General features: G+C 36.7%; 1 pseudogene; it reads right to left on the reverse strand.

Moving 5' to 3' along the window:
* Window positions 1-2,081: 2,081 nt before the first annotated feature.
* On the reverse strand, window positions 2,082-7,961 carry LOC117797379 (annotated as a pseudogene).
* Between the last annotated feature and the right edge of the window lie 5,219 nt (window positions 7,962-13,180).

Below are 13,180 nucleotides of genomic sequence, written 5' to 3' on the forward strand. Positions count from 1 at the left end.
TTTGTATATCTGTTAAACTACCCAACAGAATTTAAAGAGAAAGAGAGCTATTTTCAAAAGATATATTTTTTTTTCATTCTTAATGACCTATCCATATGGCAGGACAAACGTCTAATTACCAAACAACTGCTCTTATTAGCCCATTAAATTGCCTTCCTCCCCTTTGAAGCCCCAGGCCCCTCTCCCATTTTTTAGCCCAAAATCATACCTAAGCCCAATTGCCCAGCTTGTCCTTAAGTCTGATATTCTTATAGAGCCTCTGTATGTATGTAATTAAATTAATTTTTTTCTTGTTCATATGTCTAATGCTAATTTGATTATTAGACTAGCCAAAAAACCAAGAAGGGTGGAGAAAAAATATTGCCTCCCCAATAGTTGGCAGAGATGACAGGATGCCTCACTGGCTGGACATTGCTTGTTTGGAGGTTACTGTAGTAGGGAAACCCTGGGTCCTCTGATAAGCACTGAGAGAAGTTAAGAATTCTTATATCAGTCTCCCAGATCTCTGACCCAGAGTTTGGCAGAATCAAGAGTGGTGAGAGTCCTTTTTCTATTTCAAAATTTAGAATAGCAGGAGAAAATATTTGTGGAGCTAGTTACTTGGTATAGTGACTCTGATAAATATTTGTTATGAGTACTCTCAGTTATTATGGATTCTTTTCCTCCCAGAGATGGTCATTGCTTTTCTTTGTCTCTGTCCATCATGTAATTTATCATAAGGAGGAATACCATAGAAAATAATGTAGGCATAGGCCCAAAAGCCTATTATTTGAGCCAGCCTCACAGACTGGTGAGTTTATGGTTCTTAGACAAACTGTTGTGTGTTCCTTAGAAAAAACAGATAAGGTTTTCTTTTTGTCTTGTCTTGTATCCTGGGAAGTCGTATTTGTGACCAGTAAAAATATTCTCTCTGGTCTCCACCATCCAGAAGGTATATATACGGGGGTGCATCTTCATTACCAGTCAAGTAGACTGGGGTTCTGAGACATGAAATCACAAGCCACTCCCTCTTTATCCAGCCATGCCATTTCTCAGGCACGTTTATCATAAAAGGTTCCAGTCTATAAGGGACCTTTGTTGTCTCAACCTTTGTTGCCTTATTAGTGCTAGAAAAATCCCATTCCTGTAGTGCCTGCTGATTTTCACAGATGAGAATTTTGTGAATGAAGGTATCTCATATTCTTGTGGGAAATAAGAGACTGTTTTCACTACACCATCCTTACATTATCTGAAACAAAAGCTTTTGCTTTCTTAGACTATCTTTGGAAGTAAACTTTTTCTATCTTGAGGGATACCTATGAGGAATGCATATTTTGCACTCTTGCGGGATGCCTCTTTTGCCCTTGGGTAAACCATATAAAACTTATTAGTTTGAGTTGCTTTTGAGATTAATAAGATCCTATTTATCAATATACAGATGATAGATGCTTTGGCCTATACTTGAAAGAAAAATTATTTTATAAAGCTCTTATCCTAAACAATTGTCTTATTACCTATAGAGGGACCAAATTAAGAAGAGTATACAAAGAAATATTATGGTTAACCTTATGGACTTCCTTAACATGATGAAAAAATAGAAGCTAGACTTAGAAAAAGATTATATCCAATGTAAATTTCCCTTCTCAAATTCCAGCCGCATCTGCCTGTTTTAGCTTCCCTTTTCTTTTCTTTTTTTTTTTTAGATTTTCTTTATTTATTTGACAGAGAGAGACAGCCAGCGAGAGAGGGAACAGAAGCAGGGGAAGTGGGAGAGGAAGAAGCAGGCTCCTAGCGGAGAAGCCTGATGTGGGGCTCAATCCCAGAACGCCAGGATCACGCCCTGAGCTGAAGGCAGATGTTTAACGACTACGCCACCCAGACGCCCCAGCTTCCCTTTTCCTACAAGATTTAGAGAAAGCACTTTGGCCTGATCTCCTGGCCCGGAGTATACAGCTTACTTGTGTAAATGCTGAAAGCCAGGAAGTGAATTTAGCAGAAGCATCTTGAACAAGCAACACAGCTTACTTTTCTGGGCTCTGTAATCAGGCTCTGCCAGTCTCAGGTCTTCTTATGTAATGTCTCTTGCAGATACACCCCCCAAATTAATATCCCTTGTACAGCAGAAGATCCTTTAAATTATTAAGTCCTTTTACCTCCACTTTCAGAGGATCCTACCAAATTTAAAGAGGAATTAAAAAGATTAATGACCATTTACAACCCCACCCATAAGAACTTGTCTTCTATGGGGTATTCATCTCACCTATTATATTGTAGTTATCAGACAAGCAAGATGACCCCTTCCAAGCTACCCCCCATCCACAGAGGAAACTGATTACCAGAATTTCTCCTAGAATTTCCTACAATCAGCTGAAGGCCAATATTCAGAGACAGATAGAGAGGCTTTTCCTCCTGAGGAGAATCAATCCAAGGGTAAATTGCACACTTAGAAAAAAGGTCTTTGTTAGATTTGGTTAGCTGGTATCTTGAGAAGTTTTCCATCCATGTTCATCACGGATATTGGCCTGTAATTTTCCTTTCTACTGGGGGTCTTTGTCTGGTTTGGGGATTGAGGTAATGCTGGCCTCATAGAATGAGTTCAGAAATTTTCCTTCCATTTTTATTTTATGGAGAAGATTCAGCAGAATAGGTATTAATTCTTCTTTAAATGTTTCTTATAATTCCCCTGGGAAGCCACCCAGCACTGGACTCTTGTTTGTTCAGAGATTTTTAATGACTGATTCAATGTCTTTGCTGGTTATATGTCTGTTCAGATTTTCTATTTCTTCCTGATTCGGTTTTTTTTAAAGATTTTATTTATTTATCAGAAAGAGAGAGAGCGAGAGAGAGAGAGAGCACGAGCAGGGGGAGTGGAAGGCAGAGGGCAAAGCAGGCTACCCATTGAGCAAGGAGCCCGATGTGGGACTCAATCCCAGGACCCTGGGGTCATGACCTGAGCTGAAGGCAGATGCTGAACTGACTGAGCCTCCCAGGTGTCCCTTCCTGATTCAGTTTTGGTACTTTATATGTTTCTAGGAATTTGTCCATTTCTTCCAGATTGCCTAATTTGTTGGCATATAATTGCTCATAATATTCTCATATATTTTTTTTGTGTGTTTTTGCGGTGTTGGTTGTGATCTCTCCTCTTTCACTCAGGATTTTATAATGAGCACTGGGTGTTATATGAGAGTGATGAATTACTAAAATCTACCCCTGAAACTAATACTACACTATATGTTAACTAACTTGAATTTAAATAAGATCTTGAAAGAAGAAAAACAAAGAAAGAAGGCCCCTGTTAAAATGCTTTATACAGACTTTACAAAGACATATTGCATTAAACCCTGAAAATGTTTGCTGTTTGTTCCAGCTAAAAACTGAAAAAATATTTAAAATAACTTTTTAAGAAACTCTGTAGTGAAAAATTTACCAAATTGGAAGCTGATGTTCAGAGCCTGATAGGAATTATTTTTATGCCTTCTCCCCTGAGCTACAATAAAGTTATGTACCTGGATGGAAAGAAGCAAATTGTAGTTAGATGAGAAGATAGATTTATTATGTACCTTAAGTTGCAAATTGATTTATTTGAGTATAGTTGATACACATTGTTACATTAGTTTCAAATGTACCACATAGTGACTCAACATCTCTATATGCTATGCTGTGCTCACCACAAGTGTAGCTACTGTCTGACACCATAGAACACTTACAATAACATTGAATATATTCCCTATGCTGAGCTTTTTATTCCCATGACTTATTCATTCTGTAACTAGAAACCTGTATCTCCCACTCATCTTCACTCATTTTGTCCATTCCCCACCCCTCTGCCCTCTGGGAACCGTCAGTTTGTTCCCTGTATCTATAAGTCTTATTCAACTTTTTGTTTGTTTATTCATTTTTGTTTGTTTTTTAGATTTTACATATGAGTGAAATCATATGGCATTTGTCTTTCTCAGTCTGACTTATTTCACTTAACATAAAACTCTCCAGATCCATCTGTGTTGTCACAAAGGGCAAGGTCTCATCTTTTTTATGACAACATAATATTCCATTACATTTTATTTATCTATTCACATATTGATGCATACTTAAATTACTTCTATATTATGGCTATTGTAAATAAAGCTGAAATAAACATAGGGGTGTATATATCTTTCTGAATTAATGTTTTTGTTTTCTTTGTGTAAAAACTCAGAAGTAGAATTTTTTAATCATATGGTATTTCTATTTTTATTTTTTTGAGGAACCTCTATATTGTTTTCCTTAGTGTCTGCACAAATTAGAATTCCCATGAACAGTGCATGAAAATTCCTTTTTCTCCACATCCTTGTCAAAACTTGTAATTTATTGTCTTTTTGATTTTAGCTATCTTGACAGGTGGTTTTGTTTCACACTTCCCTTAAGATTAAAGATATTGAGAATCTTTTCACATGTCTGTTTGCCATCTATATATCTTCTTTGGAAAGATCTCTATTCACATCCTCTGCTCATTTTTTTAATTGAGCTGTTTTTTATTTGATGTTGAGTTGTTTAAGTTCTTTATATATTTTGGATACTAACCCCTTATTGGATAGGTCATTTGCAAATATCTTCTCCCATTCTGTAGGTTACATTTTTGTTTTGTTGGTGGTCTCTTTTGCTATGCAAAATCTTTTTTTTTTTTATGTAGTCCCAATAGGTTATTTGTGCTTTTGTTTCCCCTTGCTTTAGGGGACATATATAAAATAAAAAATGTGGCTAAGGCCAATGCCAAAAATAATACTGTGTTTTCTTCTAGGATTTTTATGGTTTTAGGCCTCTTATTTAGGTCTTTAATCCATTTTGAATTTATTTTTGTGTATGGTATAAGAAAGTGGTCTGGTTTCATTATTTTCCATGTAGCTGTCCATTTTTTTCAACACCATTTGTGGAAGAGAATGTCCTTCCCCAATGTATATTCTTGCCTCCCTTGTGATAGATTAATTAACCATATAAGTACAAGTTTATTTCTGGACTCTTTATTCTGTTCCATTGATCTATTTTTCTGTTTTTGTCCTAGTATCATACTATTTTGGTTATTACAGCTTTGTAGTGTACCTTGAATTCTGGAATTGTGATATCTCCAGCTTTGTTCTTCTTTCTTAAAGTTTCTTTGTCTATTTGGGGTCTTTTGTGGTTCCATACATATGTTATTATTATTAGTTTTAGTTCTGTGAAAAATACTGATGGTATTTTGATAGGGATTTCATTGAATCTGTAGATTTCTTTGGGTAGTATGGGTATTTAAACAATATGTGCTCTTCCAATCTATAAGAATAAAATATGTTTCCATTTGTTTGTGTCATCTTTAATTTCTTTCATCAGTGTTTTATACTTTTCAGAGTACTGGTTTTTCACCTCTTTGCTAAAGCTTATTCTTAAGTATTTTATTCTCTTTGGTACAATAGTATATCAAACTGCTTTCTTAATTTCTCTTTCTGCTATTTTATTATTAGTGTATAGAAATGTTACTGATTTCTGGGTATTAATTTTGTCTCCTGCTACTTTACAGAATTAATTACTTCTAATAGTTTTTGGTGGTGTCTTTAGGTTTTCTATGTATAGTATCATGTCATCCACAAATAGTGACAGTTGAACTTCTTATTTACCAATATAGATGCCTATTATTTCTTTTTCTTGTTTGATTGCTATGGCTTGGACTTCCAGTACTATGTTGAATAAAAGTGATGAGAGTTTACATTGTTTTGTTTTGTTCCTGATCTTAGAGGAAAATTTCTCACTTTTTCACCATTGAGCATGATGTTAATTATGGGTTTTTCATATATGGTCTTTATTATGTTGAGGGTCATTCACTTTCCACCCACTTTGTTGAGAGTTTTCATCATGAGCAAATATTGAATTTTGTCAAATACTTTTTCTGAGTCTGTTAAATGATCATATGATTTTTTTAATGATCATATGATTTTTATCCTTCATTTTTTATGTGGTATATCTTGTAAACCGATTTCTTAAGGGTTTAAAAAATGTTTTTATCTTACAAAGCTTTAAAAAAACTAGAACTCCAACCCCAGAACAAGTAAAAGTCAGCCTGCTCTTTTTACAAATCCCAAAACCTTGCCTCATATCTCAAAAGGCTTGCACATGTTGCCTTTAAGAACTCAAAATCCTTCTTGGAGGAACCTAGATACTTTCTCTGTGCCTTTGTGATATAGATTTTCTACCCTCATCTTCTCTAGGACATGAGAGCCATTCTTCAAAATCTACATTGTAATGAGAGGTTTCTCATCAAAAAGAAAAAAAAGGGAGAAAGAGAAAATACTTGGAAATTTGGAGCATGAAATATCTTCACAAATATTAGTAGTTATAAGATCTCTGTGCATTTATGTGTGTCTGTAATGAATATGATATGTTTCTACTTCAGAGATGGTATTGCCAAAAGTAAGTTGTAAAAGATCTGTATTTAACTGGCATAAATTAAGGGCTTATAAGTTAAGCATTTCTAAATCTCAAACATATAATAAAGCTAACCCAAATGTATTTCAAGTTCATGTGATCTAGGATAATTTTTACCAAATAAATGGGGGGAGGGGCAAAGGGAGAGAGAGAGAGACAAGCAGACTCCCCACTGAGCAGCAGCCCAACATGGGGCTCGATTCCAGGACCCTGAGATCATGACCTGAGCCCGAGGTAGACACTTAACTGACTGAACCACCCAGGTGCCCCAAATATATATTCTTTCTGCATGCACACTGAAAATTCTCCAGAATAGATCATATACTGCATCACAAATCTGGACTCAGCCAGTATGGAAAGACTGAGATCATACCATTCATATATTCAGACCACAGTGTTCTGAAAATTAAGGTAAAACACGAGAAAAAAAAATTGGAAAGACCACAAATGAAAAGAGGTTAAAGAACCTCTTACTAAAGAATTAATGGGTCAACCAGGAAATTAAAGTAGAATTTAAAAAATATATGGGAGCAAATGAAAATGAAAACATGACAGTCCACAAACTTTGCGATACAGCAAAGGCAGCTCTAAGAAGGAAGTATATAGCAATACAGGCCTTCCTCAAGAAGCAAGAAAAGTCTCAAATACACCACTTAATCTTTCACCTACAGTAGCTGGAAAAAGAGCAGCGAATAAAGCTTAAATCCAGCAGAAGGGAAATAATAAAGATTAGAGCAGAACTCAATGATATAGAAATAAAAAAAAACAGGGACAGTACCCATACCACCAATTTTGTAGAAGTCCTGGAGAGGCAGACACAAGGGCTTGTCAGTTGGATGAGTTGGTGGCAGGATGCACTCCGGAGCTTCAAGTTGTGTGGTTCCACTGGCATTCCCATCTTTACAGGTGACTACCCATATCTTGAAACAAGGCATGTTAGCACTTGGCTCCAGTATGTTGTCACCATCCCAACTAAAAATTTGCACAAATGCTACTGTGTCGGGGTTATAGCCAATTTTCTTAATGTAGGTGCTGACTTCCTTAATGATTTCCTAGTAGCTCTTCTGGCTGTAGGGTGGCTCAGTGCAATCCATTTTGTTAATACCAACAAATAGTTGTTTTACACCCATTGTGTAAGCCAGAAGGGAAAACTCACTGATCTGCCCAATCTTGGAGATACCTGTTTCAAATTCACTGACACCAGTAGCAACAATGAGGACAGCACAGTCAGCCTGAGATGTGCCTGTAATCATGTTTTTGATGAACATGGGCATCAACGATGGTTACATAATACTTGCTGGTCTCAAATTTCCATAGGGAAATATCAATGGTGATACCACATTCATGTTCAGCTTCCAGTTTATCCAAGACCCAGGTTTACTTGAAGGAACCCTTTCCCATCCTATCTCAGCAGGCTCCTTCTCAAATTTTTTGATAGTTCTTTTGTCAATCCCACCACATTTGTAGATCAGATGACCGGTAGTGGTAGACTTGCCTGAATCTACGTGTTCAATGATGACGATGTTGATATGAGTCTTTTCCTTTCCCATTTTGGTTTGGGTTTAGTGGTGGTTTTCATGACACCTGTGTTCTGGTGGTAAGCTTGTGTTCTGGAGGCGATAAAGCTACAGCATTTTTTCTTGGTAAAATATATCAACAAAGTAGGGATAGAGGGAACATTCTGCACCATCATAAGGGCCATATCTGAAAGATCCACAGCTAATATCATCATCAATGGGGAATAACTGACAGCTTTTACCCTAAGGTCAGAAACACAGCAGGGATGTCCACTCTCACCACTGTCATTCAACAGAAGCAGCAGTCAGACAAGACAAAGAAATAAAAGGCATCCAAATAGACAACAAAGAAGAAATAAAACTTTCACTCTTCACAGACAACATGATACTTTATGTATAAAACCCACAAGACTCCACCAAAAATTGCTAGAACTGGTACAAGAATTCAGCCTAATTGCAGGATATAAAATCAGTGCACAGAAGTCTGCTGCATTTTGATACACCAATTATGACACAACAGAAAGATAAATTGAGGAATCAATACCATTTACAATTGCACCAAAAATAATAAGATACCTAGGAAAAAAACCTAACCAAAGAGAAAAAAGATCTTTTCTCTGAAAAATATAGAGCACTGATGGAAGAAATTGAGGAAGACATACATAAATGGAAAAACATTCCATGCTCATAGATTGAAAAAATAAATATTGTTAAAATATTTATGCTAATATTACCAATCTATGCATTCAATGCAATCCTGTTCAAAATAACACCAGCATTTTTTCACAGAGGGAACAAATGATTGTAAAATTTGTATGAAACCAGAAAAGACCCTAAATAGCCATAGGAGTGTTGAAAAAGAAAACTAAAGACAGATACATCACAATTTGGACTTCAAGCTGTATTACAAAGCTGTAGTGGTCAAGACAATGTGGTATTGGCACAAAAACAGACACATAGAACAATAAAACAGAATAGAAAACCTAGAAATGGACTCTCAACTCTATGGTCAATGAATCTTCAACAAAGCAGGAAAGGATATCCAGTGGGAAAAAATACAGTCTCTTCAACAAATGGTGTTAGGAAAATTGGACAACCACATGCGAAAGAATGAAACTGGACAATTTCCTTACACCATACACAAACATAGACTCAAAATGGATGAAAGTACTAAATGTGAGATAGGAATCCATAAAACTTCTAGTGAAGAACACAAACAGCAACCTCTTTAACTTGGTCACAGCATCTTCTTGCTAGACATGTCTCCAGAGTCAAGAGAAACAAAAGCAAAAATGAACTATTGGGACTTCATCAAAATAGAAACTTTTGCACAGCAAAGGAAACAATAAAAAAACTAAAAGGCAAACTATGGAATGGGAGAAGATATTTGCAAATGACAAATACTGATAAAGTATCCAAAACCTATTAAGAACTTATCAAACTCAACACACAAAAAACAAAAAAATCAAATCATAAAATGGGCAGAAGATATGAACAGACACTTCCAATGAAGACATACAAATGGCTAACAGACACATGAAAAAATGTTCAACATCATTAGCCATCAGGGAAATACAAGTCGAAATCACAATGAGATACCACCTCACACCAGTCAGAATGGCTAAAATTAAGAAGTCTGGAAACAACAGATGTTGGTGAAGATGCAGGGAAAGGGGAACACTATTCCACTGTTGGTGGTAATGCAAGCTGGTGCAGCCACTCTGGAAAACAATGTGGGGGCTCCTCAGAAAGTTAAAAATAGAGTGACCCTATGACCCAACAATTGCACTACTGGGTATTTATGCAAAGGATACAAACATAGTGATTTGAAGGGGCACATTCACCCCAATGTTTAAAACAGCAATGTCCACAATAGTCAACTATGGAAAGAGTCCAGATATCCTTCAACAGATGAATGGATAAAGAAGCTATGTTATATATATCTACAATGGATAATTACTCCACCACCAAAAAGAATGAAATCTTGCCATTTGCAATGATGTGAATGGGACTAGAGGGTATTAAGCTAAGCAAAATAAGTCAGTTAGAGAAAGACAAATACCATATGATTTCAATCATATGTGAAATTTAGGAAACAAAACTGATGACATAAGGGAAAGAAAGGAATAATAAAATAAGATAAAGAGAGAGGAAAACCATAAGAGACTCTTAAACATAGGGAATAAAGTGAGGGTTCCTGGAGGGAAAGAGGGTGGGGGGATGGGGTAATTGGATGATGGGCATTAAGGAAGGAACTTGATGTAATGAGCATTGTGTCTTATATGGAACTTATGAATCACTAAATTCTACCCTTGAAACTAATAATACACTATATGTTAACTATTTTGAATTTAAATAAAATCTAAAATAAAATAAGACAAAATACTTAAAATTTAGTTGCTAAATAAGTCTAAATTTATCTACTTTTGTCTTCTTGTTACAGAGAAAATAAGTGTGTTTGGATCTGTTAGTAAACATGTCTTCAGCCATATTGAGATACTGTACTATTAAAAGGGGCCACATCCTTCTGGACATTATGAAATGTATTTTAAATTTGCCAATTCTGATTAATATGTGTAATTAAAGTTACTAGAAATAAACATGGGAACACTTTCTATGCAAGGAAAGTAAAATGTGTGTTTTGTTGAGGAAGAACAAAGTTGTAAAAGTTTTGTGGGAAAGGGAACTTTTCAGGAAAAATATATGTAGGCATGGTCAGGGCAAGTTATAATTGGAGTTATTTTAATTAAGTGAATATGCTTTAATATAAAAAGTGAGCTCTCACAAAATTAAAATTTGTGTGTTTTTTTTCTGTTAAGTGGAAAAAGGTTTTTTGGACTATTGGTCTGCCCCTGATAATAAGAGATTGTGAAGGGTTTTTCTTTACCTTTAGATTAATCAATGTAAGAAAAAATAATCTGTGTTTCATCAAAATATTGCCCTGTACCTCATGTTGTCTTAATCACGTGTTGTATTATTTAATAAATCTGAATTTTCTCAATATTAATAGAGCTAAGTTTTCCTAACAACTATTTAATTCTCTAGATTTGCCTTTAAAATATTTTATTGTCCCTTTGGTTACATTGATAGTTAAGCATGGTTTCATAATGGTCTGTGAAGCAGTTTAATTAAATGTTCACACCATGATATTTTTAATATATTTTTAAAGATTTTATTTATTTGACAGAGAGAGAGAGCACAAGTAGGGGAAACTGGGCAGAGGGAGAGGAAGAAGCAGGCTCCCCACTGAGCAGGGATCCTGGCTTAATCCCAGGACCCTGGGATCATGACCTGAGCCAAAGGCAGCAGCTTAATGACTGAGCCACCCAGGTGCCCCACTTGATATTATTTATAAACTTGCCCAAATTCAAATTCTAAATGAAGTCTTTTTGACTTAGAACTAACTTTTGAAATAAGAAATATTCCAGAGGGTCCCTGGAACATATCAAAAGATCTGTTTTCAGAGAAGCTAAGATGGCATAGTCATAAGAGGACCCTAGGCTCTCCTGGTCCCTTGAACTCAGCTAGATAAATATCAAATCATTCTGAATAACCAAGAAAATTGACTTGAGGACTGACAGAACAAACTGCACAGCTAGAGGGAAAGAAAAGGCCACATTGTGGAAGGTAAGCGGTGCGGAGACATGATTTGTGGCAGAAGTGGACTATGGGTACCATGGAGGGGAAGGAGCCTTGGTCACTGAAAGAAGGAAGAGAGAGAGAAGTGCCCAGGGGATCACACAAAGAAACACTTCCCCAAATCCATTGACTGGGAGATGAAAGGAGCTGATTTTCATTAGTTTTTACAATTAGTTTTAGAGGTCCACATCAAGGCAGGTGTGGAGCCTAGTGGGTGCTGCAGTGTTCCTGTGGAGAAGGAGGGCAGATAGCCTGGAGGACTCATAACTTGATCTGAGGATGTCCTTGGATGCACCAGAAAGACTATTTCCCCTTCTTGGAGTGCCTCTGAAAGAGGCAACATTGCCTCTTCAGGGACAAAGGAGCTAGCTGGTGTGCACCATTTCTCTCCCCTGCCCCTCAGCATAAATTAACTTCAGGAAGCAGCACAGCACTAACAGTGGTGTAAACCACTTATACCAAGCCCTACTGCTCAGCACCCTGCAGGTGCTGTTTTTCTCGGACAAGTGGGCCTGAGAACCAGTGCATTGGGCCCTTTCCCCAGAAGACCAGCATAAACCACCCCCCCACACACCACATCTACTGACCATAGAGTTCTGCAAAACTTCAGCTATAGTAGAAATAGCACCACGTCTCATTAACAAGCAGACAAGAACACACTTAATTAAAAATTGCCACATTCTGGCCAAGGTCTAAACACTCCCCATCACAGGCAAGGAGAAACTCTACAGAGGACTGACCAGAGGGAAAGAGCGGCCAAAACACAGCAGCAGAGTGCACACAGCATAAACCAGAAACACTTCTTGAAGTGCCAGGCCCTGAACAGTATATGACGTCTTCTTTATAAAGCCATTATTCTCAAGAGCAAGAAATATAACAGGCTTTCCTAACATACAGAAGACAGAGACCTAGACAAATGACAAGAGAGATTTCATCTAAAAAGAAAGAACAAGAAAAAGTCATGGTCAGGGATCAATGCTTTCTCATTGAAACAGATACAAGTAATATGCTTGATCCAGAATTTAAAGCAATAATCATAAGGATACTTGAGAAAAGCATATAAGGCACCAGGGAGTCCCTTACTGCAGAGATAAGAGACAGAAAAACTACTCAGGCCAACATAAAAAAATACTATAACTGAGATGTGAATGTAACAGGATGAAATGACAACAAAGATGGTAGAAACAAAGGAACAAAAAAGTGATCTAGAAGATAAAATAATGGAAAATAATGAAGCTGAGAAGAAGAGAGAAAGAAAAAATTGGGTCACAAATATAGACTGGGAACTCAGTGACTCCATAAAGCATAATAAAATTCATGTCATAGGAGTCCCAGAAGAAGAAGGAGGGTAAAGGGGGCAGAAACTTTGAGGGGATGCCTGGGTAGCTCAGTGAGTTAAGCAGCTGCCTTTGGCTCAGGTCATGATCTCCAGGTCCTGGGGTCAAGCCACATGTTGGGTTCCCTGCTTAGTGGGGAGTCTGGTTCTCCTTCTCCCTCTGTCCCTCCACCCCCCTCATGCTCTATCTCTCTTTCTCAAATAAATAAATAAAATCTTTTTTAAAAAAGAAACTTTAACTGAGGAAATTATAGCTGAAAATTACCCTAATCTGGGG

Source organism: Ailuropoda melanoleuca, chromosome X (assembly GCF_002007445.2).
Source record: "Ailuropoda melanoleuca isolate Jingjing chromosome X, ASM200744v2, whole genome shotgun sequence".
In the NCBI taxonomy this organism is placed as follows: Eukaryota; Metazoa; Chordata; class Mammalia; order Carnivora; family Ursidae; genus Ailuropoda; species Ailuropoda melanoleuca.